Here is a 10,161-nt window from a genome sequence, read left to right as displayed (position 1 = left end):
GCTGAAACTTCATGATGTGAGGATAGACACTATATATATATATATTATATATTATATATATATATATATATATATATATATATATATATATATATATATATATATATATATATATATATATATATATATATATATATATATATATATATATATATATATATATATATATATATATATATATATATATATATATATATATATATATATATATATATATATATATATATATATATATATATATATATATTTAGTTAAGGGTTGATTTCAAGAACGTCCTTAAAGAGTGACAAATGTAGACTGCGTGTAGGGACTGACGGCAAGGAAGAGATCAGGCGAGGGAGGAGACTAAGAAGAGGGGAGAGAAATAGGAGCTGGTGAGAAAGATATGTAGACAAAGAGGAAAAGAGGGACATGGAACCTAGGATAAAGAAGAAAAAAATAACCGAGGAAAAATGCCTGAGTCAGTAAATTGCTCAGAGAAAACGAAAGAGGGAGGAGAGGAAGGAAATAGCCTGAGTGATTGAAAGGGAGAATTGGAGACAGGAAACTCGGGGTAGACCTTTTTATTTCTGAGGGCTTAATAGAGGCGACGCTGATATTTTGAAGTCATGTCTGCACTTTCTCTCTCTCTCTCTCTCTCTCTCTCTCTCTCTCTCTCTCTCTCTCTCTCTCTCTGGAATGGAGTTTCCAGAGAGAGAGAGAGAGAGAGAGAGAGAGAGAGAGAGAGAGAGAGAGAGAGAGAGAGAGAGAGAGAGAGAGAGAGAGAGAGAGAGAGAGAGAGGACTCGCCTTTCGTAATCAGTTTCAAGAGTTTCCGAAATATTAAAATGCCTCTGGAAATGACACTCGTCCAAGAATTGAACATGGCACTTCACCTATCTATTTACCCTTCTATCAATCTATCTCAGCCTCTTTTTCACATAGTAGAGGTTATAGCGTTGTCAATCTATCTGCTATCTATCTATCTGTTCATCTATCTTGTCTATGTTATGATGAATGGTGTGGTATGAAGGTCCTGGGTAAATATACTTGATAATACGAATGAGACTGTCGGGCAGAGTGGCAGGCCTTATCTAAACCACACAACGCTACTGAAGGCCGGGAAACATTAGCTCTGTAACGACGTGTTTGTGTGTGTGTGTGTGTGTGTGTGTGTGTGTGTGTGTGTGTGTGTGTGTGTGTGTGTGTGTGTGTAACTGCTAAACTTCCCTACTAAATGATAATTGATCTATGGTAACGACAGACTGATAGATCGAAAGATACATAGATTGAAAGATAGATACATGGAGGAAGAGACATGCATCACAGCACCCACTATAAATAAAATTCACCTGCGCCACTAACGGGCTGGGGTCGTTCAAGAGGCCCCTCAAAAGAGGCTACCTTCGCTATAACAGCACCTAAATAGAAAAAAAATACATAGATAGATAGATAAATAGCAAATACACAAGGTTAAATAATAGAAAGACAAGCCCTCATAATTTTACCTCAAATACACATTCTTCCCTCATTCATATTTTTCCGAACGCTTATTTATGCTCCTTACGACAGACCACTATTCCTCCACTCACTCATCCATTCATCCCCTGTCGCTCCTTCTCCCTTCCCTTCCCCCCGCACACACACGCACATCTCTCCAATTGCCTCATAGTGCCGGTTGTGGCCTTGTTGCATTGTATCGCCCATTGTATTGTATGCATCGCGTGTGCTTATTGTGAGTCCAAAGACGCCACTGATGTATAGAAAGGATGGAGGGATGTCTTAGCTGGAACGAGAGAAAAGGAGGAGGAACACGGTAAGGGGAAAAGAGAGGAAGGATGGAAATGTTTGCCTAAAGAGAGAAAGAGGAAGGATGGGAAGGGAAGAGATACCAGCAGTCCAAAGACGCCACGATTTGGATCTAAAGGAACGAGGGAAAGGGAAAATTGAGAGGAGGAACAGGGTAAGGGAAAAGGAAAGGTAGGATGGAAATCTTGGCCTAAAGAGAGAAGGGGAAGAAGGGAAAGGGAATAGATCTCAAGGAAGGAGAAGACGTATAAGGGGAAGAAAAAGAAAGACGGGAAGAGAAGTCTTAAAAAAAAAGTGATAAATCCAAGGATTTGAAAGATTAAACGAATATGGGGAAATGAAGGGCAAATAGGCAAAAAGAGAAAGGAATGGAATAGTATGAGCAGGAGGAAGGGGATGAAAGAATGGAGGAAAAAAATTATATACGTCAAAGAAATAAAAACACAGAAACGAGAGAAAGAACATAAAAAAAGGAGAGAAAAAAGGAGAAAATAATGGAACCTTTCCGAAGATAAGGTTGTGTAATGAAATTATTGTTAATCACATATTTTACATTAGAAAGTAAGATTTAAAGAGCTAGAGGCAGACGGAGACGTACAACGACGCTTAGCTAAACAGTCCTTTCCGAAGACGAGGTCGGTAGCCAGGAGAGTAGGAAGGTAACAGTAGCAGACAACACAGCCGACGGCCCCATTCATTATCATATGCATGAGGTTTGTTGTTACTGAATAATGTGTATCTCAGAGCAGATTCTGGATCCCTTTCGTGTTCCCTTCACACTGCGCTGGCTGGCCGAGAGACAAAGAGAAATGGTTGTAGGTAGAATACTTTTACTTTCGTATTATCAGACGCATTAGCCGCTCAGGCTCGAAAAGGAGGTTGGTTGGGTTTTCTCGGGTGTTTTTTTAGGGTCATGGTACAGAAGAAAAGTCACGCTACCATCAGGGTTATATAACTACCCATGGAAATACCCAGAAATCCTACGAAAGCCTTGTCAAATTTGTGTACTTGTACGCCGAAATGTTTAAGAATATTACCTGCTCTCTCACTGCCCCTTATTTACCTAGGGATAGGCTACGGCACAGTTTTAATAATTATAAAACAAACACTATCACTACCAAGGCCTATGTACACATGTCTTTCACCCAGCTTTGGATATTGGCTCCACATAATATCATCACAAAATAGCTTCTCAAATCTCAAACAATCGGTAATCTGTTCATGTGGAAAGTATTAAAAGAAAACTGATAATGTATGAATGATGAAAAAGTCTTCTGTGTTGTAGGTTATCGGTACGAAGCTGATATCTTTACTTTTTTTTCTTTCGTTTGGTTGTTTACTCGTGGCATGGCGGGGAAGGTTTAGGGGTAGGAAGGAGGTGGTGGTTTGAGGACAGAGTATACAGAGCCGATAGAAAAATATGTATGGCGCTGAGGATATCGAGCTAGGTCACCTCACCCCACCTATCCCCTCCACCTCTACCATCACCAGCACCACTACCACCATAACCGCCACCACCACCACCACCACATCCCTCACAGGAAATTAGATTCAGAGGCCCACCACCACCACCATGAAGACGACACACAAAGCGGAGCAAGGAATGGTGATAAGAATAATACGACAAAGAGCATGAAGGAGAACAAAAACAAAGAACAGGAAGAACAAAAAACAGAAGAAAAAGAGCAAAAACAAAGAATAAGAAGAGAAAGAGAGTGAAAGTGTGATAATTGTATGACAGAGCAAGAGAAGAACAGTAACAAGAAGAGAAAGAGATTGTAAAAGAAAGATAATAATGCGACAAAGAACAAAAAGAACAAAAACAAGAAGAGAAAGAGACAAAGAGAAAAAGAGAGATGATAAACACAACAAAGAACAATAACAAAAAGAGAACAAGGAGAGAGAAAGAGATAGAAAAAGCGAGAAAAAAAGAGAGTAAACAAAAAGGGAGGTAGGGGCGGGGAGGAAAGTTGGAGGGAGAGTAGAGAAACGTGACCTGCCTCCTTTTCCTCCGCATCAAAGGTGAGTTCAGGTAACACCCATTAGTGACAACACGGCGCTATTACGCTTACACCTGCAGGCGAGGGGACTTACCTTTCCACCTTCTCGCTCGCTCGCTTACCGGGCCGGGGAGAGAGAGAGAGAGAGAGAGAGAGAGAGAGAGAGAATGATTAATCGTCGTCCTTATCATGCAGTTAGTGTAATCATTATTCTCTCTCTCTCTCTCTGCGCTATACAAAGAGTAATTACAATACATTAATCCTCGGTACCGTCACATAAAACTTAAATGATTAGTCTGTTACATTAGTTAAAGTTTTATCTGATGTTATCATGAATATATAATTTTCGTGACATTTTTGTTCCGTAAAATGAAAAGTGCCGCATTATTTATCATCTCCCATTAATTGAACAATGTCCCTTGTTTGTTGTGATGACTTTCAGCTGGGAGAAAAGTGTGTGTGTGTGTGTGTGTGTGTGTGTGTGTGATGAATTGTTTTTCTGACAGGAGGGGCGCTGACGATGATTAACACGGAGTGGTGACTGAGCACTTTGACGGACATTGATCTGGGTAAAAACGGCGTAATTTCGAATAAAAGTATGAATAACAGCGAAAGCATTATCCGGAACAGCAGCAATAGGCTATGCGGTGCGGCGCAAGATGACCTGAATGTAATAACCGTGCCACCACGTAGTATTTTTTTTTAAATGAATGCTTGTCTGTTGAGTTTCACCGTCTACAGGAATAATTTTGGCTCGTTATACATAGAAGTTTACCAAAAACAAGACCTCGTACAGCCCATGACCCCTTAAAACCAGTGTGTTTTAGCCTATTCTGACCTCAGCGCTCTGTGTCAGGTTTAGGTTGTTCAGCTCCATTTCATTTTGGTTTCAAAAAATACATTTGCCACAGCACGGACAACTGCATCGTTTTTTACTCGGTCCCTTATCAATATAGTTTGCAAAATTGACAGGCGTCTTTGCTTGCGACCGCACGGGTCAGGGCTACCAACCTTTTCCACTCATATCTATTATTATTTTCATCTACAAAATAATACAGCTTTGAAGTAATCATCACATAGTACACTAATATTATTGTTGCATATCTACACGCAATTCTCATAAATAACCTACTTTTTGTGACCTTCGCCATCGTTCGTGTCCCGAAATAAAGTGAAAACTGAACCGCATTGCATCAGCGCAGTTCAGTCAGTGTTACCAGACGCTTATCGTACTCAGAACTGTGCACCTATCAATACTACCTTAAATTAAACCTATCCCCCCCCTCCCCCCATAAATCACGGTATTTAATCAAACTTGCCATCTAAAACTAATTAATTATATATTCTATAGGAGTGAAGGGAATAAATCAACGTCAGTAAAGCTAATCTGGCTCGTATTTAGGTATCCCTGTCGCGCATAGGATAAGTTGGGAACGCTGACATCAGTGTGCACGTGGCGTGTGACAGAGGTGAACTCGGCCTCCATGCGGGACACGTTATATCAAGTCGTAGTCGTTTATCGGTTATACAGTGACCCAGGCAACATCCCAGTGGCTGTGACTTCGCGTTGCCCCTCCCGGTGTGACGCCCCACGAAGAGCAGCGAGGAGGAGACGAGCCAATGGACGAGCTAACCCCCCCCCCCCCCCTCAGTCCACAGCGCCCACAGGTAAGAACACGATGAGGCCGTGGGCGTTCCCTTAGACGTGTGATTAATAGTAGTCGAAATGTATGCATGTAGGTATTTGCATATTTTCTTTGTGTTTTGCATGCCCAGTTTAGTGTCAAGTTTGTCGTGGTAATGTGGGTCGTGGCTTGAATTCTAACAGCTATCCATTTACTTCGTTCATTTTACGTTCGTGGCATCAGCTGTACGTTCTATCGCTAACATTTTGACGGTAAGCCACGAAATGCAGAACCAGAAATTCGAAGTCTCAGTGGTTCGGAGGGAAGGAGCAGACTAGACTCGCATCTTTTTGTTTCGCTCGCTAGAATTCCCTTCCTTCCTGCTTCGGGACGGGGTGAGGTTATTTGCTTATGCACTTTGCCTTCTTTTATTTCAACGTATTTAAATTCACGTCTTTTAAAATTGTTGGCCTTGTTCTTTCCTACACCCTCTTCCTGTTTGACTCCCAGCACAGGAACGAGCTGGTCAGGGCGGGGTTGGGGTATGCGTCTTGCTGCTGCTGTTTGCCATTCACTATTTACCTCACCGGAGCTCAGCAGAATTCCTTAAAACACGGCAAGAGGAGCGTTCCAGTCCCCACGCCCACCCAGCCTCCTACAGCCCGCCATGAAAATTATATGAGGGTTGCCAACTGAGAGCTGGAGGCGACATGTGGCGGGGTTGTTATAGCGGGGGAAGGGCTGTGAGGGGAACAAGGAGCCGTGGTCTTAACAACGAGGTTTTGAAGAATTGGTAGTAGAGTAGGCCAACCTGACTTACAAAAGGTGAAAAAAAAGAACCGAGGAGATTAGCCCTGAGATGGAAACGTGAATGGGATATAGTAAGGCTAACGAGACTGAAGAAGTGGGAAGAAAAACCTTGCTTGATAAATAAAATAAAAAAAATAGCAAAACGAATTAATGAAATATAGTAAGATTAACGAGACTGAAGAGGTGGGGCTGAAAAACGAGAAGCTTGTTTGTAAAATAAAAAAGAGGGAGAGGGGAGGATTAATGAGTTAGAGGTTATTCATTATAGCCTACAGATTCAATCAAGATGGATATTGAAAAAGAAAGGACGAATAGGCTACTTTGAAAATATGGAGCCAACGTTTCATCAAAATTTTGAGGTAATGAGAGTAGAAAGAGCAATAAGTAAAGTTTAGTACCTCTTGTAAAGATGAAAAAGAAGACAGGGAGTTGAAGGCGATCAGCATTGAAGATGGAAATTTGTGGAGTTTGGATGAATAAACTGAGAAATTGTATACAGACAAATGAATAAAAGATTACAAATGAAAGCAATGGGTAGATAATTAATGACAATGGGGGAAATGACATAGAAGGCGAATAACAAGGATTTAAAGAAAAAAGAATGGAACGTACAGAAGAAAAAAATAAGTGTGTGTGTGTGTGTGTGTGTGCGTGTGTGTGTGTGTATAGATATTAATGTAAAGAGAAAATAAATTAAGTTCATAGAGTGGCTTGATAATTAGAGAAGGTGTAGGAAGGAATTAAGTACAAAAGCAAGGAAGGAAGGAGAGAAGGAAGGAAGAAATAAGGGAATGAAGGAAGAGGAATTATTATAGTTGTTTAGGGAAATGGTACACGAAATAAAGGAAATAGTTTGGCTAATGATATTTCAGGGTTTAGCAAGGAAGGGAAAGGATTAAAAATTAGTTTCTGGAAGCTAGAAATGAAAAAAAAAGGAAGATAGATTAAGCTTGTAATAAAACTCAAGACAAAGACAAATGAAATCACTAATTAGCTCGTAAATAAATAATGGAATAGATTCAGAACTAGATATTTCCTCTCTCTCTCTCTCTCTCTCTCTCTCTCTCTCTCTCCATTTCCTTAAGTTCAAAGGTATTTCAGAAACAAAGGAGACGAAATATGGTATCGTGTTACAGCTGCTTTTAGGTCAGAGAGAGAGAGAGAGAGAGAGAGAGAGAGAGAGAGAGAGAGAGTATTTATTCCATTACTTATTGAGCTATTTACGAGGTCTCAGTTAGGTTGACCACACAAAAAATAGTCCGCTTTAGGTCCCTGGAATAAGCTATGTTAGGACCCATCTTTTAAGTTTGTCAGAAGTCTCCTTTAGTTTGTCTCCAACTCTCATTAATCACTAACTTCTTTCAATTATTACCTGTCTTCCTTATCCTCCTCACTTCTCTGTTCTCTTGGCACTCTTCCACTTACACTCTGTCCTATAAATTACTACTACCCCCTTCACTTACCTTTATCACTACCTCCCTTACCCTCCTCTTTCGTACTCTTCACACTTATATGATTGGGAATGTTGAATCTTGATGAGGGAATGCAAGGGAGTGTCCGTGTGCTGCTCCGTACCTTTAATATAGTTTTGCCCTTTTGGTCAGGCACTCTGGTGGAAATATGTTTCTTTTTACCAAGAGAGGCTATTATCAAGACCTTTTTCTCTACCATTCTAATTATCTTTCTTTATTTTCGTTGATATTTCCCTTTTCAATTATGTGTCATGCAAGTAGGATAAAACTCATCTATACTGTTTTATTTTGACTTACGGGACCTAAACTTTAAACATTATTTGTGCATGTTTGACCAGTATTCTCGTTCTCCTCCTCTCCTCCCTTCCTGATTATTTTTCCACTTGCCATTTTTCTACCGGTGTGCAATTAACTTTCAGGCCATTTTATTTTCGTAAAGGGTGGCATTCCAACTCCAGCGCTGACTACTTGTGCCTATTTTTTTTTATCCTCGGGCAGGACCCATTCCCTTCAACTTTCCTCATATATATACTTGTTCCTCCGAATATTCTCCTCCCAGTTGTGTTATGCAGCTGAATCTCATGCCATTTGATTTTGTAGTGAATGGCACTTTAGTAATGAATTAATTTGTAGGACTCTATTTTGTATTAATTTTTGGGTAACATTCTTACCCTCCTCGTTTCCTGATTATTTTTAACAAGTGAATATTTTCTTGCCAATATATATGTCATGCAATTAACTCTCATGTCATTTTTGTCTCAATGGAGGGTATTAAAACCCTTTCATTTGCATTTTTTTTTTTTATATATATTCTTGGGCACTGGTCTCTCCCTTCTCCCTTCCTGATTTTTTTTGTTAAAATTGAACATTTTCCTTCCGGTGTGTGCGCCATGCAATCAAGTCCCCCACTGTTTTATAATGAGGCTGTGGGGGTGAGGTGGAGGAGCATGCCTCTGCCCCACCTGAGCCCTAAATCAGCCCTGTTTTAGCAACTCAAATTTTGTTTTTAAAGAGTTGTCTGGTGCAAACTAAACATTGACACTGTATAGTAAGCATTAAACAAGTCTTATTAATTTTAACTAACTCATTGTAGCACCAGTTGGAAAGTCATGACTAAAAAAAACTTCAAAGCAGTCTGTCAGACGAAAAATTCCAATTTAATGAGTCGTATAAAAATTCATACGCCATTGAATAGTTGCATCTTCATGCCCTTATATTGGTTAGCACCAGGGGTGTGGAGTCGGATTTTCAAAACTCCGACTCCGACTCCAGTAAATTTAAATGTTGCGACTCCGACTCCGACTCCAGTAAATTTAAATGTTGCGACTCCGACTCCAGGAAATTTGAAGGTTGCGACTCCGACTCCGACTCCAGGAAATTTGAAGGTTGCGACTCCGACTCGACTCCGTTTTTTTTTTTTACAGTATGATATATATATATATATATATATATATATATATATATATATATATATATATATATATATATATATATATATATATATATATATATTATTTTTTTATTACCATCCTTGGATATCACTTAGCAATTATCCTCCATGATAGAATTAAATATACACATTAGCTCATGCAAAACACCATAAAATATGGCAAAAGGATACCTGTACTATCTGTTGTCAGGGTGGTTGTTCCTCCTTCCTTAAGGTATATCCTCAAGAAAATACAAAATAAAAAGCATGAAAAATATTAAAATACCAATATTCCATAAGACTGTTTGATTGGACATATCTTCCAAAACGTCAATTTCTCCCAATTTGTAAGAATCGCCATGAAGTGAAATCTTTACTAAAAAATTAGCGTAAAGGAGTCGAGTCGCTCATATTTTTACCGACTCCGACTCGACTCCGACTCTGACTCAATTCGACTCCGACCGACTCCGACTCCGACTCCGACTCCGGCCAAAAGTAGCCGACTCCTCGACTCCTCGACTCCGACTCCGACTCCGACTCCACACCCCTGGTTAGCACCATCATACTGTCACTGATATCACAATTATTACAAGCCCACAGAAACACTGATGTCAAGTAATGGCTTCCAAGTACCATATTTAAGCGGTGGATATGAAAAATTTTCGTGCATCTATTTTTTTCTTTCTTCCTTCTTTTTTCATTTGGCTTACTAGAGCACCAGGAGGCTTTCCTGATGGGGCCTGCTAGTCGGCCACAGTCCTTTTGTGACACAGGCAAGTGTTTTATATTGATGCCATTTTGCTCAGCTTATGCAGCTTCCCAGAGATCATCTTTGCTCCTTGCTATAGAGTTTTGCTAAAGTTTGGGTTGATAGGTGGTTATGAGGACAGCATGTGGGTAGTATTAGGCCACTTAGTGTTGAATGAAAATTGTCAGCAGTGGCGGCACTTGAACTCGGGTCCTTCAGGGCACTGCGTCCGCATGCTGACCACTCAGCCACCGCACATATATTACAAATCAGAGACTAATTGCCTATGC

This window comes from Eriocheir sinensis, chromosome 35 (genome assembly GCF_024679095.1).
Source record: "Eriocheir sinensis breed Jianghai 21 chromosome 35, ASM2467909v1, whole genome shotgun sequence".
NCBI lineage: Eukaryota > Metazoa > Arthropoda > Malacostraca > Decapoda > Varunidae > Eriocheir > Eriocheir sinensis.
The sequence above is the reverse complement of the archived record's forward strand: the minus strand, read 5'-3'. Positions refer to the sequence as shown.